The sequence below is a fragment of the Microcebus murinus genome, chromosome 6 (genome assembly GCF_040939455.1).
Source record: "Microcebus murinus isolate Inina chromosome 6, M.murinus_Inina_mat1.0, whole genome shotgun sequence".
In the NCBI taxonomy this organism is placed as follows: Eukaryota; Metazoa; Chordata; class Mammalia; order Primates; family Cheirogaleidae; genus Microcebus; species Microcebus murinus.
Window position 1 is genome coordinate 73,490,633 of NC_134109.1, and position 15,958 is coordinate 73,506,590.

General features: G+C 38.7%; 1 protein-coding gene and 1 pseudogene across 1 annotated transcript in view; one reads left to right on the plus strand and one right to left on the minus strand.

Moving 5' to 3' along the window:
- LOC142871412 (lupus La protein homolog) overlaps positions 1-2,394 on the minus strand; it is an 80,334-nt pseudogene extending 77,940 nt beyond the window's left edge.
- The window catches only part of AVEN (apoptosis and caspase activation inhibitor), a 160,121-nt gene that overhangs the window by 121,991 nt on the left and 22,172 nt on the right, over positions 1-15,958 (plus strand). The gene's annotated exons all lie outside the window — the stretch shown is intronic.

A 15,958-nucleotide genomic window follows, 5' to 3' on the forward strand; every position in this document is an offset into this window, starting at 1 on the left:
CATACCCCATATAAGCAGTGCCAACCACCACAAAAGAACCAAGAGCTCAGAATAAACCAAGGACCATCAATCACCGCCTTTCCTCACACTTTATATAAGTGGTACCAACCACCACTTCTCCTCACACTCCAGACAATAATCTTTAGCAAACATAAACAATATAGTGAACTCCCAACACAAACAATCTAAAATGCCACAGCCTATCAATCAAATGGGAGGTGGAGCTTCCTTATGTTGCAACAAAACTCACAAATAACAGACAATACAGGGGATCCTCAATACAGAAATTCCAGGATCTATCAAATGGGACTGCAAAGGGGAAAAATGCCACCCAAAATGGTACCTCAAATGGTGCCTCAAATGTCCTACCACAGGGCTGGAAGGTTCACAAATGGGAATCCAAAGGGGATAAAGGCCACCCCAAACAGCTGGAGGGTTAAAAACCCTCCCCAAATGGGTGGCCTAATCTCCCCATTCCCTGGGAAACCTTCCCCAAATTGTGGCTTAGTCCCCCTGTTCATGGGAATTGCAAATGAGCTCCAAATTCAAGCCAGGTCTCCTAGTCCCACTTAACCTTGTGACTTTCACCTCCAAAAGGCACCTCAAAACAAATGCCCTGATAAGGCCCCAAATAAATGCCATGCCACAGGGCTAGAGTGTTCAAAACCCTCCCTGTGTGGGTGGAATCAGGGTCTCGGCACGCATGCTGGGGAACCCAACAAATGGCTGGGTGTCCAGATGCTTCCTAAATCCCTTTAACTTTTTCTCAACTCAGTTAAAGTTGCAGAGAGCTATGTCTACTTTGGGGAGACAGAGATGAGTGTTCCCTGGAGCTAAAATGGGCTCTGGCAGCTGCTGGGGCCATCTCTTGCTCTCTCACCTCAAGAAGTTGATCCTACCCACAAAGACCCACAGTTTTGCCGTGGGGCTGCGCCCTGCCTCTTCAGCAGTTGTGGGTGCCATTCCACTGGAGCGCTGATGAGCTCACCAAGGGACACCAAATTCTGTCATTGAAAGTTTGTCACTTGTCCCTGAGGCATCAGAAGATGAGGACAAGTGGTTTGAGGAGAAGGAACGAGAAGTTTATTAATTTGCTGGCAAATGAGGAGGTTGGCAGACTCCCGTCTCAGAGTATCAGTGTCCTCACAATGATTTTTTAATGCTTACGTAATATGTGCTTTTGTTTTCAGAGCTCTGTATTAACCATTGTATTTAGCTTTTTAACAGTCTCAGTTCATGGCTCAGAAATGCTTAAATTTCAAATGTAATTTGTGCTTTTAACAAAGAGTTATTCCCCAGTTTGATCTTACTGTTCTGAATAAGATGTATACCTTTTTCCTAGGCATTGCATTATGGGTTATTTTAAAAGAAAGGTATATAGCACCATGTGGAAAGGCTATGTAACATATGTTATCATTTAAATGTATAGCATCAAAAAGAAAAGGGAACACAGGGAGAATAGCCAGTGATGCTCTGCTGTTGATTCTGTTGTGCATGCTGTGGGTATCGTCCACCCTTGTTCTTCAAGAGGTACCTAGCAGTAGCTTTTACCTGCTGCCTTCTTGGTGGTATCTGGTCGGTGGAACACATTTCAACGATGTATTTGGCTTGACTCCTAATACGGCATGGCACAGAGGTGGTTTTGATGCTGGAAGTGATGAGAAAAGGCGGCAGTGCTGGTCTTTGTCCTGAGAGGAATTAGGAACTTTTATTCAGCTTTTACAAATATTTTTTGAGAGAATATTTTAATGGATTGGCCTCTGTGCAGTTTAGCTTTTGGAAATATCCCCGTTGCGTTAGCTTCTCCCGCAACTCAATTTTGAGTCACAATAATTCATTGCTTAAAGTTGCTTTTCTTCCAAAGAGGTCTAAGCACGTTAGTAGAGAGTATTTATAATCTTGATATCTCCTAAAATATGATTGGCTCCATTTTATATATGGAGAAATGGATGAATGGAGAGTTGAAGTGATAACTAGTCAGTGGTGGTAGAACTAGTCTGTCTCTTAACTCTTGGTTAAGAGCTACCATTGCTATCAGCTGGACTTTAGGAAACTCTGATTTCTTTCCAGGTCTTTCCCAACCCGAGTATCCCTTGGCCCATCTGCAGAATGTTCCTGTTACTCCTTCCTCACCCGTGTGTCCCCTTAGGCAGATCTCCTGGCATAATGAATAAGGAAGGCCCCCTTGGGTGAGCTGGACATTTTATGAGTATTCTCTCTCCCTGTCACTTTTTTAAATCCTAGGACAGAAATGCCAGCAAGTGCTCTGTGAGAGTGGAAGGCTTGTCTAGCGTCGCTTTAGCTATGGTATAATTAAATTTACAACGGTATAATACCCGCACAGCTATCTTCAGATCCCAATTTCTTCCATCCACTTCTGCCTTTGTGGCCCATGTTCTTACAGCACCAGGCACAGTCCTTTGCAGATATTGGGTACAGAAGAATGTATTTGCTTTGCATTACTTTTGTTTGTCTTTTTTCCTTTCCTGTTAGTGATTTCTAAACAGACATCTTACTGTCTGGGAAAGTTCACACCCACCTCACAGCTTTCCCCCACTTGTCTGTTTTTTTTCACACTTCCTCTAGCCCCCCATCGACAGATTTCAGAGAAACATACGAAGTGTGTATCTTACACAGGTACCTAGGGGACCCCTAAAAGAGACTCATTTTTAGTAGGCACCGCCTTGCTGGCTAAGCAAATGTCTTTAATACTTTTTTTAAAAAGTCCTAGATAAATGCAAAGTTATGGTGTTTCTCTTTTTATATGGGAGACAGATCATAATAATTTTAGCCATTCCAAAGTTGTTTTGATTTTAAACATTTGCAAAATGAAATACTTAGGTGGTTTTAGCTGGTAGCTTGGTGTGGGGGTAGGGATGGAGCTTGATACCTTTAGCATGGAACCAGATTCTTCTACTTCTGAAGCTGCATTGCTAATTCCAAGGATCAGTGTGCTGACAGCGCCTGCGATTACGAAGCCTTCACCTTTGTGTCATGACATTTTTGTTCCTTACTGCAAGCATTATTGTTAACTGGAAGAAGATTCCTGCTTTATTGTTCAAACCTTGAGCTAGTAACATATGAATATTTATCCGCCCCACCGTTAGTGCATTCATAGAGTATAGAATCACTCTGTAATTGCGAATGGTCAAATGGTTTGTTCACAGGAGAGCTCTTACATTTTTTGTTTTTTCCCTGCATATTTTACTTTTGTCTTTTTCTCTGAATTGCCAGCATATTACTTAGCTTTCTTTCTCTCTCTAAGGTCGTAGGCACAAAATGTCATCATTGTTCTCGGGTGTGGAAGTACAAGTGTTTTTGCTATATACCTTCCTGCAAAACCTGGGGTTCTGCAAAATCACACACTGAAATAAAAGGGCTTAAGAGAAAAATAGGGGTAGGAGCTGGCCACTGAGAATTTATTCAGCTTTGTAGCCAGCACTAACAACTCAAGCACCAAAACAAAATGAAAAGCAGTGAAGCCTTGGGGAGATAATTTCAGGGGTGGCTCAGGCAGGCAGGTCAGAGTGGCAGAGGGCTGCTGGAGGGAATATTAAAAATGTATAGAGACACTTCAGTGAGTCTCTGAGCAGCTTCAGAATTCAGCAAAAATCACGTGAGGGAAAAACCGTGCTTCACATCTCCGGTTTTGTCACTCTAGACCCACGTGACTGCTACTGCTTTTGCTGGTGTATCTTTTCCCCTGCTGTAGATTCCTGTATGCACCAAGCCCAGATCTCCTGTAGTTTGCCCATTAACTGGATTATTTGTCTTTTTAAAATATTGGCTTATACATAATAGCAAAAAGGTGGAAACAACCTAAATGCCCATCAGTGGATAAGTGGATAAATAAAATGCGGTAAAGTGATATATTATCCAGCCTTAAAAAGGAAGGAAATTCTGACATGCTACAACATGGATGAACCTTGCTGAGTGAAATGAGCCAGTCACCAAAAAAGATAAATAATGTATGATTTTACTTACATGAGTTGCCTGGAATAGATTCATGGAGACAGAAAGTAGAATGATGGTTGCCTGGAGAAGGGGAGAGTTATTGTTTAATGGGTAAGGAGGTTCAGTCTGGGACAATGCAAGAGTGCTGGAGGTAGATGGCGGTGATGGTTGCACAACAATGTGAACGTGTTAATGTCACTGAACAGTACACTTAATGCTTAAAAGGTAAATGTTATGTATATTTTACCACAATGAAAAATTTAAAAGTTATTTATAAAGTGTATATTGAAAATGAAGAATGTCGTTTATCTGTTATGATACAGAGATTTTCTCCAGTATTGTCATTTGTCTTTCATAGTTTTGTTTTTTTTTTTTGGCTATATAGATGCTTTGCATTTTTATCTCATTAAATGTATTTTGTATTGTGTTTATAAGGGTCTTCCTTACCCCAAGATTATAAAAGAGAATAAAATTTACCCATGTTTTCTTCCAGCACTTTTAACTTTATTTTTTTATGTTTAAATCTTTGCTCCATATAGAGTTTATTTTGGTGCTGGGAATTTTGTGGGTTAGGACAGTGCAGCCAAGGGTATTTCTAGTGCTTTATTGTTTTCAAGGGTTATTAGTGCTCTAGAGAAACAACCTTGGCTTTCTGTTTGATTCTTATGTACTGTTGAATTTTAACTTGTCTACAGCTGTTAGATTGGAGCGATGAGGGGAATGAAAGGCAGATAGCCACATGACATTCATGCTTACAATGCGACTGTGTAATAAATTATGAGGCTCTTGGAACAGTCTGGCTTTAAAGCAAGGCTACATTTCTTTCCTTCTTGATGAGCTGACTTAGCAAAAAAAAAAAAATTGTGAAAAACATGGAACAAAGGATTGACAGTGTCCCTTAAGAAACAATGTCTCATTTAAAAAGCATAATCCTGTTTGGAAGCAAAATGACTGAGCTTGATATACCCTAGGATTTCCTCTGAGCTTTACCCCTTGAAATTTCCAGAGCACGACATCATGATAGCTAGGCAAGCAACAGGCTGCTGCCCTTGAGAAGTGGCAATATCTGAGTGGGACAGTCTCCTTGAAGTCAGCTGTAGTGAGAGGCCCAGTAAACTTGGTGCCTAGTGGGTGTCAGCAAAGAACTGGAGTTGGCAAGCAAGGGCTTGTCCTGGTGACGTTTGGAAGACTGTCATACTGGAGCAGATGGAGTCCAGGTGCCAATACAGGGAGGCATTCTGAGTCCACAATTATTTTTCTTTACATTCGTGATTTGGTGGAAAAAGCTGTGAACCATGAACTAGAAGAACTTGGTCTGAATTCCTGTTCTAGCACTAGCTTTTGCCATTGGAAAGTCAGTTAATTTATTCCCTCCCCCAACCTTTTTATTTATTTATTTTTTATTTTAGCGTATTAATGGGAGTACAAGTGTTTAGGTTACATATATTGCCCATGCTCCCCCTCCCCCCTCTAGTAAGAGCTTCAAGCATGTCCATCCCCCAAACGTTGTACATCTCCCCCAACTTTTTTAAATAGGTGAATACATTTTTTAAATATTATGATAAATATACTTAACATAAAATTTACCATTTTAATAATTTTTAAGTATACAATTCAGTGGTATTAGGTACAGTCACATTGTTGTGCAACCATCACTATAATCCATTTCCAGAACTTTTTTTCATCTTCCCAAACTGAAACTCCTTATCAATTAAATGATAACCCCCTATTATCTCATCCCCCTAGTCCCTGGCAACCACCATTCTACTTTGACTCTATGAATCTGACTATTCTAGACAACTCATATAAGTAGAATCATACAATATTTATTGTTATGTGACTGGCTTATTTCACTTAGCATAATGTCTTCGAGTTTCAACCATGTGCTGTAGCACACACCTGTAGTCCCAGCTACTTGGGATGCTGATGCAGGAGGATTGCTTAAGCCCTGAAGTTTGAGTACAACCTGGGCAACATAGTGAGACCATGTCTTGTTAAAAAAAAAAAAGTCTTTAAGTTTCGAAAAAATTAAAAATAAAATTACCATACAATCCAGCAATTCCAGTGTATATCCAAAAGACTTCAACAGATATTTGTATATCCAACTTCATAGCGACATTATTCACAATAGCCAAAAGGGGGAAGCAACCTAGATGTCCATGGATGGATAAAGAGACAACATGTGGCATATACGTATAATGGACTATTATTCAGTCTTAAAAAAGGATGGGTCTCATTTTCATATCTTTAAAAGAAGGTAGTTGAACCAGATAATCTCTAAAGCCCTCAAATACCTCTAATATTCTGTGTAACGAACGCATCGATACAGAGGGCTTCTACCTCTTTTGGTGCATATTTCATTTTCTCTGAAGTGTTTGCCTTCTCTGCCCCTCCCTCAGTCAACCCATCTCATATATACAGAAGCACAGGCACACACATTTGACTCCAGTTTTTAATTTTGTTTTTTAAATTTCTAGGTCATTGACTCCAGTTTTGATCAATAAGATGAGAAACTCAGACCTGTTTTTAGGAAACTGAGTAGCTTTAAGCTTGCTCTTTTTTTTTTTAGGGCAATGGTATTAATAAAATTGCATTTGACAACTTAATGTGTGTCTTCATGAATATATGGACAGCAGTCCATGTATAGGAAGTGCTGAGAAAATCTAGAAATATAAGAGAGTATACTACAAATTTAGGAAAGGTAGTATGTAACTAGTATGCTAAACATAGAGAAGGATGTTATTTGACTGGTGTCAGTGCATTTGATTGGATTGGATGGATCTGAGAGTGAATTGTACCTTCCTTTTCTGTACTTTTGAAGAAAAATATCTCTGGAGGAGATTAGTGTGAACTTGGCATGAAGGGATGGGCAGATTGTGAGGTTAGGACTGACTATAAAAGCTTATTGAAGATCTAATACATGTCAGATACGGGGCTAGGAGTTTTATGTCTATTATCTTTTACCCTAGATAAATTTATAAAATGGGTATTATTATCCTCATTTTTCCAATGAGATAATTGGGCCCTGAGAATTTAAGAAACTTCCCCACACTTTCACAGCAAGTAAGCAGTGAATGGCAGTTCAGACTCAGTTCTTTCTGACCCCAAAGTTCATGTTTTTTTTTTAATATGCGATCTAATTTGTTTAGAAACGATAATAATTGCTTTCTTTTAATAGCTTTTTCATATAACTAAACATAATCAAACTTCATTTTAAAGAGCAACAGACACATATGTAGCCACAAATACACATTAATATATATGTACACACAGTTATGTGTCATATAATGATGTTTTGGTCAATGGTGGACTGTATATATGACCATGGTCCCATAAGTCCCATAGATTATAATACCATATTTTGACTGTACCTTTTCTACATTTAGATGTGTTTAGATACACAAGTACTTGCCATCCCCTAGACAGTGCACATCTCACTTTTTATGGATATATACCCATCCCCTCCTCCCCCCTCCCACCTACCCGACACCCGATAAATGTTGTTCCTATATGTCCACTTAGGTGTTGATCACTTAATACTAATTTGCTGGTGAGTACATGTGGTGCTGGTTTTTCCATTCTTGGGATACTTCACTTAGTAGAATGGATTCCAGCTGTATCTAGAAAAATAGAAGAGGTGCTACATCACTGATGTTTCTTATAGCTGAATAATACTCCATGGTATACATATACCACATTTTATTAATCCACTCATATATTGATGGGCACTTGGGATGTTTCCACAACTTTGCAATTGTGAATTGTGCTGCTATAAACATTCGAGTGCAGGTGTCAGTTCCTTCTTTATATCCCCAACCCAAAGAATCTATGAGGGAAAGATAGGAGAGGTGTCTTATGGTTACTAATGAGAGAAAAATGATAAACTATCCATCGGTGATGAATAGTTTTCTGAGTATTGCCATTTATGTTATTGAACAATTAAGACTTAGAAATATAATTTGATTTAAACTTGCTACCTGTGGGTAAATGTCAAATTTTAGACATAAAATGGTAATTACTGTGTGGTTGAAAATATAGCACCAAAATGATATTTTACTTGACCTCTTTGGTTATATAATCAGATTCTTTTTTTTTTTTTTTTCTTTGAGACAGAGTCTCACTTGTTGTCCAGGCTAGAGTGAGTGTCGTGGCGTCAGCCTAGCTCACAGCAACCTCAAACTCCTGGGCTCAAGCGATCCTCCTGCCTCAGCCTCCCGAGTAGCTGGGACTACAGGCATGTGCCACCATGCCCGGCTAATTTTTTCTATATATATTAGTTGGCCAATTAATTTCTTTCTATTTATAGTAGAGACGAGGTCTCGCTCTTGCTCAGGCTGGTTTTGAACTCCTGACCTTGAGCAATCCGCCCGTCTCGGCCTCCCAGAGAGCTGGGATTACAGGCGTGAGCCACCGCGCCAGGCCTATAATCAGATTCTTTATATTTAAAAATTATTTTCCAAAAGTTTATCCACTTTCCATACTAAATAGAATGGCTGTGATCTCAGACAGTTGAGAACATGTAGGTGTGATATGGCATTGTGGGAGAGGTAGCCTTCTGGATCCCAAGGGGTTTCAAGGACTCATTTCCCATAGAACAATGATAATTGCAGAGTCCTAGAAAAGGGCTTGGAAGAAAAGGAAAAAAAAAGTGGTTCTTAAATACAAATGTAGACGCTAGGACAATGCATGCAATAATTGTGACCTTGGCATTCTCGCTGTGAATTTCAGCTCAATTGCTGTCATCTATATTCTCTAGTCTATGTGCTATTTGCACATGACTTTCTCCTTGGGTATAAAAAATAACCAAGCTATATGATTTGAGAATCCTCAGCTTTTAATCTAAAAGAATGAGTTGTTATGACCTCTGGAACATACTTTTGGAGAGGGAAATTACCTAAAAGAACAGTTTGTGGGCAAGTCAGAAATCTTACCAAATTTTGTATGCTAGCTTATAAGTTAACAAGAGAAAAGGCTTTCACCGAAGCAAGTAAATACAAACACTTTTGAGTCAATGTTGCATTTTCAAAAGGAAACTGTTTCAGCAGATGAGCCAAATAGATTAAACACAGTAGCAAAGTCTTCGAGGTCCCTCCAGCTGTTTCTAGTTCTAATACTGTATAGTAGCTGGATCAATAGGGAAAATTCGGTTTGAACATCAGTAATTGCTACCTGGGTGATGTGAACAGTCCAACAAACTACATTTGAAAGTGCCCCGTCTTCTTACTTGAATTTCTTCACTGTGTCACAGAGATAGGGCTGAGAAAAGAGGGCTGTTTTACCCCTCAGTGGTCCCTAATTTCTAGTAAATTTAAGGACAGATACCTTATTTAGACATTTGACCACCTGCTACCTGATCCTACCTTACTTTTCCAGTATATCACACTTAGAGCTGATGCTTTTATTAAATTGGACTCCTTCCTGGTTATCATCACCCTTTACTGCCTCTGTCTTATAACATAACATTTTCCCCTTTACTTGGAATGTCCTACTCTTCTTCTTTATATCTCATGGTCCAAATTATGCTTTTCTTTTCAGGACCATTTCAAATACTGTTTTTCAAACACTATGAAGTCTCTATTAACCCCCTAGGGCTTCTGAACCATAGTACTTTATCTTTTGGTATGTGTCATATTTTTGCCTTGTTTCATAGCTGTTTTGTGTGTGTGTGTGTGTGTGATGGGTTGAATTTTGCCCTCCTGAAAGGTATCTTCAAGTTCTAGCCCTCAGTCCTAGTGAATGTGACATTATTTAGAATATGGTCTTTGCAAATATAATGAAGTTATTAATAAGATGAGGTCACACAGGATTAGAGTGGGCCCAAATCCAGTGATTGGTGTCCTTAAAAGAAGAGGGATATTTGGATACAGAGGAGAGAGATGCAGAGGGAACAAGGCCGTGTGACTGTAGAAGCAGAGATTGGAGTGATGTAGCTACACACCATGGGATGTCAAGGGTTGCTAGCAATGCCAGATGCTAGGAAGGAGACTCCCCTAGAAGCTTCAGAGAGGGCATGACCCTACCAACACCTTGAACTCAGACTTCTAGCATCCAGAACTATGAGAATAAATTTCTGTTGTTTTAAGCCTCTCAGTTTGTGGCACTTTATTAGGAAACTAATACAGTGTATTTATCTAGTCTGTACTCCTCCCCTGCCATTATGTTGTAAATTGGTTAAGAGTTTGGCTGTATTTTACTCATCGTCACCTCCTTAGCATTGACTGATTCATTCAGCTGTTGTTTAAAAAATAAATTCATGTTTATTGAGGTATAATTTATGTTGAGTAAAGTTATACAGTTTTTCAAACGTATACAGTCTACCCTCAAGTCCACCACTATCACCAACACAGAGAACATTTTCATCAACTCGGAAAGGTCCCTCATGTACCTTTACAGTCCTTTCCTGGCAACCGTGGATTTGTGGATTTTGTCATTTTTAGAATGTCATACAAATGCAATCATATGGTATGTAGCCAGTTGTGTCTGGCTTCTTTCACATTGCATGGTGCATTAGAGAGTCATTGTGTTCTTGTGCTTATAAGTACTTTGTCCCTTCTTATTGCTTATTCAGCTAATTTTTCAGTGTCATTTTTGCTAGCTATTGTGCTGATGCTCTGCAGATAGTTAAATGAGTAGGGTGGCACAGTATCTGGTTGGGGTTTATGGATTAGACAGGTAATACCAATAGAATATCATAAGTGCTGTGATGGTATACATACCGTGTATTATGGGAGCAGAGGAGGAATATTTAACTTAGATTTGAAGGATCATGGAAGGCTTCCCAGAGGAACTGATGTTTAACTTGGGACCCAAGGACGAATGATCAGACTCCAAGCAGGTGAGGAGACGGGCAGATACAGGCTTGTACCAGCTCGTAAGAGTTGATTGTTAAAAATCCAGGAACTTTGCAAACTGGTGGTTAAACCATTGGTAGCTTGAAATTGGCCATGGTGGGCATACGTACACCGTGGATATTGTTAAACACATCAAATGAGGACCCTCCCCAACCCCCAGGACAGTTTCCCTGGACACCACTGGATGGACAAACATTATATCCAGGGGAAATAGTTCATATGAATGCAAGAAGGAGCATAGCATTCTTGAAGAACTAAAATAAATTTAGTAGAGTTGAAGTATAGAGTATAAGGGAGAGAGTTGAGGCCAGAGGAATTAAATGGGGGGCAGATTGTACTGGGTGATGTAAGCTATGTTAACAAGCCATTATGTTCCTTCCTGCTAATTTTCATATCTGTGTCAGTTCTGGCTTGGTTTTGGTGATTAATCGTTCTCCTTATTACAAGTCATAATTTTCTTGCTTTTGTGCATGCTAGGTAATTTTTGATTGTATGTCAGAAATTGTGTTTTACCTTGTTGGGTGCATTATAAGTTTGTATTCCTATAAATATTAAGTAGTTTTGTCCTGGGATACAATTAAGTTACTTGGAAACAATTTGATCTTTTAAGGTCTTGCTTTTAATATTCACTGGGTGAAACCAGAGCAATGTTTAGTGTAGAGATAATTATTTTCTTTTACTGCAGCAAGATGTTTTTGAATCCTCTACCTGATGCCTCATGAATTATGAGGTTTTCTAGTCTGACTGGTGGAAACTATTCCCTGGCCCTGTTTGAAAACCAGATACCTATAATCCTTTTGGGTGGTTCTTTTCTTGGCCTTTGATAGTTCTTCACACTTCTGCAGTGCTCAGTAGTCTGCTGGATACCTGAGGGAAACAGTGTCTACACCTGCAGAGCCGTCTCTCTGTGACACACCCTCCTCCCTGGTGTTCTCTCCTGCGGACTCTAGCCATAGTGATCTCCCTGCATTCTCAGGTCCATCTGCTCAACTCAGGGAGTCTACTGGACTCTGCCAAGTTCCCCCACACCTGCACCACAGCCTGAAAACTCTCCTTGGGCAGCAAGCTGGGACCATCCTTAGTCATCTCATGTCTGGCATCTTGGAATCCATTATTTTCAGGGTTTTTAGTTGTTGTAGGTGGGAAGATAAATTTGGTCCCTGGTACTCCATCAAATAGAAGTTGTTTTACTTTATCTAAGATCAGTGGAGGGCAATTGAAGAGAGGTTTAAATAAGGGACTGGCAGGATCAGATTTGCATGTTTGAAAGATCATTTTGAATATAATACAGATAATGAATTGTTGTGTTCGTCTGGTGGAGTTGGTGGGGACCTGCCCCGCTGTATTGGAGGTGGGTAAACCAGTTAGATAGAATACAGCTGCGACAATTCAGTTAAGAAATAGTGGTGACCGATACCAGGGGACCATGGATATGAATTGAAAACCAGGGTATAAGTTCAGAAAGTATCTGTGAGGCAGAAAATAGGAACCAAAGCAGAACAGCAATGAGAAGACCAGTAGGTTAAGCTTTAAAAGTAGAAAATCTATTAAAACTCAAATCTGATTTAAAATATTGTCATACTAGAGAGTGAGAGTTAAGTTAGTTTGAATTCAGTGAGGTTGCTCATCACAGGCAGAACTCAGAAACCTGAGGGTGGGTGTGAGAGAGCTGGGACACTGAGCGCTAGAGCAAAGCTGGAGAAGGAAAGTGCTTTCCCAAAGAACATTCTGGGGTCTTTGCAGATCCAAAAGGTAGCCCAAGGTTTATTTTCCAGTTATCATCTTTTAATCACACAGATTACACACAGTCATTGGTATCTAAGGAAATCAAGTTAGGAAAAAATTATGTAGAAAAATGGAGAGCTTTATAAGCAATTAAATATAAGTTAAAACAGCATTATATTTTTTAATCAGGAAGAAGGCTTATACTTCTTAATATACTTAAATACATAATAAGAAGCCTTATACTTCTTACTACAATTGTGAACATAAATATAAAAGTTATTGATGGGGCTTTTGGGGAGTAGGTGAATTTATTTAAATGCCTCTTTCCCTTTAGTAGACATTTAAGTAGTAGAATGTAAATTCCATGAGAGTGAGGACTTTTATGACAATTCCATATCTCTCGCCTCTGGTATGGCACATACTAGGTGCTTAATACACATTTGTGTAAAAGTGGATGAACATGTTGTGAATAGAATTGCAAATTGGATTTATCTTTCAGTAGATGAATGGAGTAAAATACAATACAGTATCAAAGTGTATTTTATCTTTGGACCTCCTAATTCTAGTTTTAGGACTATATATCAAGGATAAAAATGCCCAAACCCTAGCTTTATGTTGAAATATGAGTCTTGAAGAATCAGCAATAAGGAAAGAATGTTCATTTGACAGATTTGGAGATTTTTCTTTTTTAAGAGAGAGAAACCCTATCACCCCAGCTATGTGTGTTCTTTCAGTTTGTTAAACTTTTAATTAGGTTTGTAGTATTACCTGTCAATGGTTTTACTTTTCTCTTAGCAGAAAAGAGGAGTAAGAGCCTGATAAAAGCCTGTCAGTGCCTTAATGTTCTGTAACCACACTATCCAAGTTCGGTTCCTTCTGGAGATTTGACACATAGTTCCGTAGCTCCTTCCCAGTTCTTCATTTTAGGAGCTGGTTAAGAGATGCTTAGATTTCTTGGCCTCAGGGTTGTTCCTTCTTTCCATTCTTTTGTATCTGAGAAGGGAAGGAACTTGGTATTGTCGATGGGACACTGTGACCATATGCTCTTTCAGCTGCTGCTTTGCTTTGTTGCTCGTTTGGTCTGAGGCAGAAGTAGCTGATCAGAGGTGACGCACAAACACAGCAAGGAATGTAGGAAGTGCATGTCCCTTCCTGCTGTGTCTGTCACTAACTCCAGGACATCTCAGGTGGATTTCATTTTCCTAGTAGTGGTGAGGACAGTTTGTATTCAGGAAAGATAAAGTGCAAAAAGAACAAAGCCATGTTTCTAAAGAATTTACATTAGATGATTATGCGTTGCAGACAATAATTCAAAAACAGAATCTCAGGAAAAATACTGCTTTCTAATATAAGCATGGCATGTGTTTGTGTCAGTCTCCTGCTATATATTAAAATTTCCCTGGGGATGAATTTCTAAAACTTGCTTATTATAGTAATAACAAAGGGAATTTTTTAAAGCCATATTTTTAAATAAATATTTTAGGAGTTTTCCTTTTTTAATGGTAATGTGCATAGCTCACCAGCTTGTAAGTTTGCATTACTTACTTTTCTTGGGCAGTGTTAATTAGAATATTTACATTTTGAGATCCATCCTTAATTTCTTTTCATCTTTCTTCATTTTTGAGGGTAGTTTAAGAGAAATTCTAATTGAAGACCTCTGCCCTCTTCCCGCCTTACCACTTGTTCTTATTTGAGGTTTACTGGTTCTGATCGCAAACATAATTCTGTATTTTATGTTTCTGGCCTATATTTTTTGGCAAGTTTCATGAAAATAACATTTTTTAAAAAAATTACTCTGTCCCTCTATCCCCTTTGTGGCACATAGATTATTTATGTTCATTTGTTGATGTATTCTTAGATTTGTGCGTCCATTCATTTGCTCATTTATTCTGGCATGCATAGATTTACATATTATTCATACATTCAGTACACATTTACTTTCTGCCTACTATGTGCCAGGTACTGTACTAGTCCCAAGAATATGTGATAAAAACTAGGCTCTAACAGTTACAACACTTTAGTGAAGGTATGTGTAAAATGCAGTAATTTTCTTTGCTTTGTATGGAGGAAGGTGGTGTGGAGCCCCCACAAAGATCAGATCACTGCATCCTTCAAACTACTGAACAAATAATGTGTATTACCCATTTACCCTTGGGGAACAAAATAAATACCTCTCAGCATCAAGAAACAAAAACCTAGACACTATTGGTGTCTTCAGAGGATGGTCAGCTTGGCACACCGTGAAGGGAACGTGCCTGGACACCTTGTGGCAAATTGCTTTTACGTGAAGTTTGATACTGCAGAAACTGGGTGGGTCTGTGTCCACTTTGCTGTGTCCCCACCCCATTGGTGGAAAGCACATCTGTTTGCACATAGTTTTGCAACTGAGCTTTGTAACCCCCCTCAAACTGTATGCCATATTTTTTTATACATGTGTGCTGTGACAAGAAGCTACAGCTACCTTGTTAGTCTCAAAGGACATGACCTGAAGGAGATTAAAATCCACAGTTTGCACATTATTTGCTCTAATTCTTGACGGGAAGGCTAAACAAAAAACTTTTAAAATTCAGATTACTCTGCATATCATTTTTCCATTTAAATCACTGCTCTATAGTGTTTTTCAAAACTAAAAAGAAAAATCTAATGGGATGAGAAGGCAAGTTGGGTGCTGATTTTTTTTTTTTTTTCGGTTCATAAACATAGTTCAACTCCCATGGTTTGTGAGGCAAATTCAAGGGACAATATGAACTTTGTAATTAGTCTAATATATTTCAGCTAAACTCATAGTGTGCACAAAAACAAGCTATAAAATAAAACAGACTTCACAAGCCAACAGTGGGAGAGCAATAAAAGCCAGCGATCTGCTGGATGCTAGCAGAAATGATCTTGGCATTGGTGGGAAAGGTTTCTTTATATTGACTTAGATTAAAAAGCCATCATTATTCGAGGTTGTGGTATTACGGTTTTTGAATTTAGTTTATGTTATTTAAAGTCTTTGTGAGCTGGGCATGGTGGCATGCGCACGTAGTCCCAGCCACTTGGGCAGTTGAGGCGGGAAGATCCCTTGAGCTCAGGAGTCTAGCCTGGGCAAGCCTAGTGAGATCCTGTCTCTAAAAATAAGTAAGTAAATAAATAGGTTAATAAATATAAAGTTTGTATAGTGTAGTAGTCAAAAGATACCCATTTTTATGGTTTTATTAATAGATTTTTTGTTATTTTCTGAAAGATGTATTTTTCAGGTATATAATTAAAAATATTTTTGAATATCTGTAAGAAGTACATCTCACCTGAGTTATGTCAAAATAGCAAAAAAAAAGACTTACAAAAGTATTTTCTATAGACAATATAATATTAATTGCATTGAATAGAAATACTAATATCATTTGCATTAAGTTTAAATATTAATTATATTGAATGCAAACTATTAA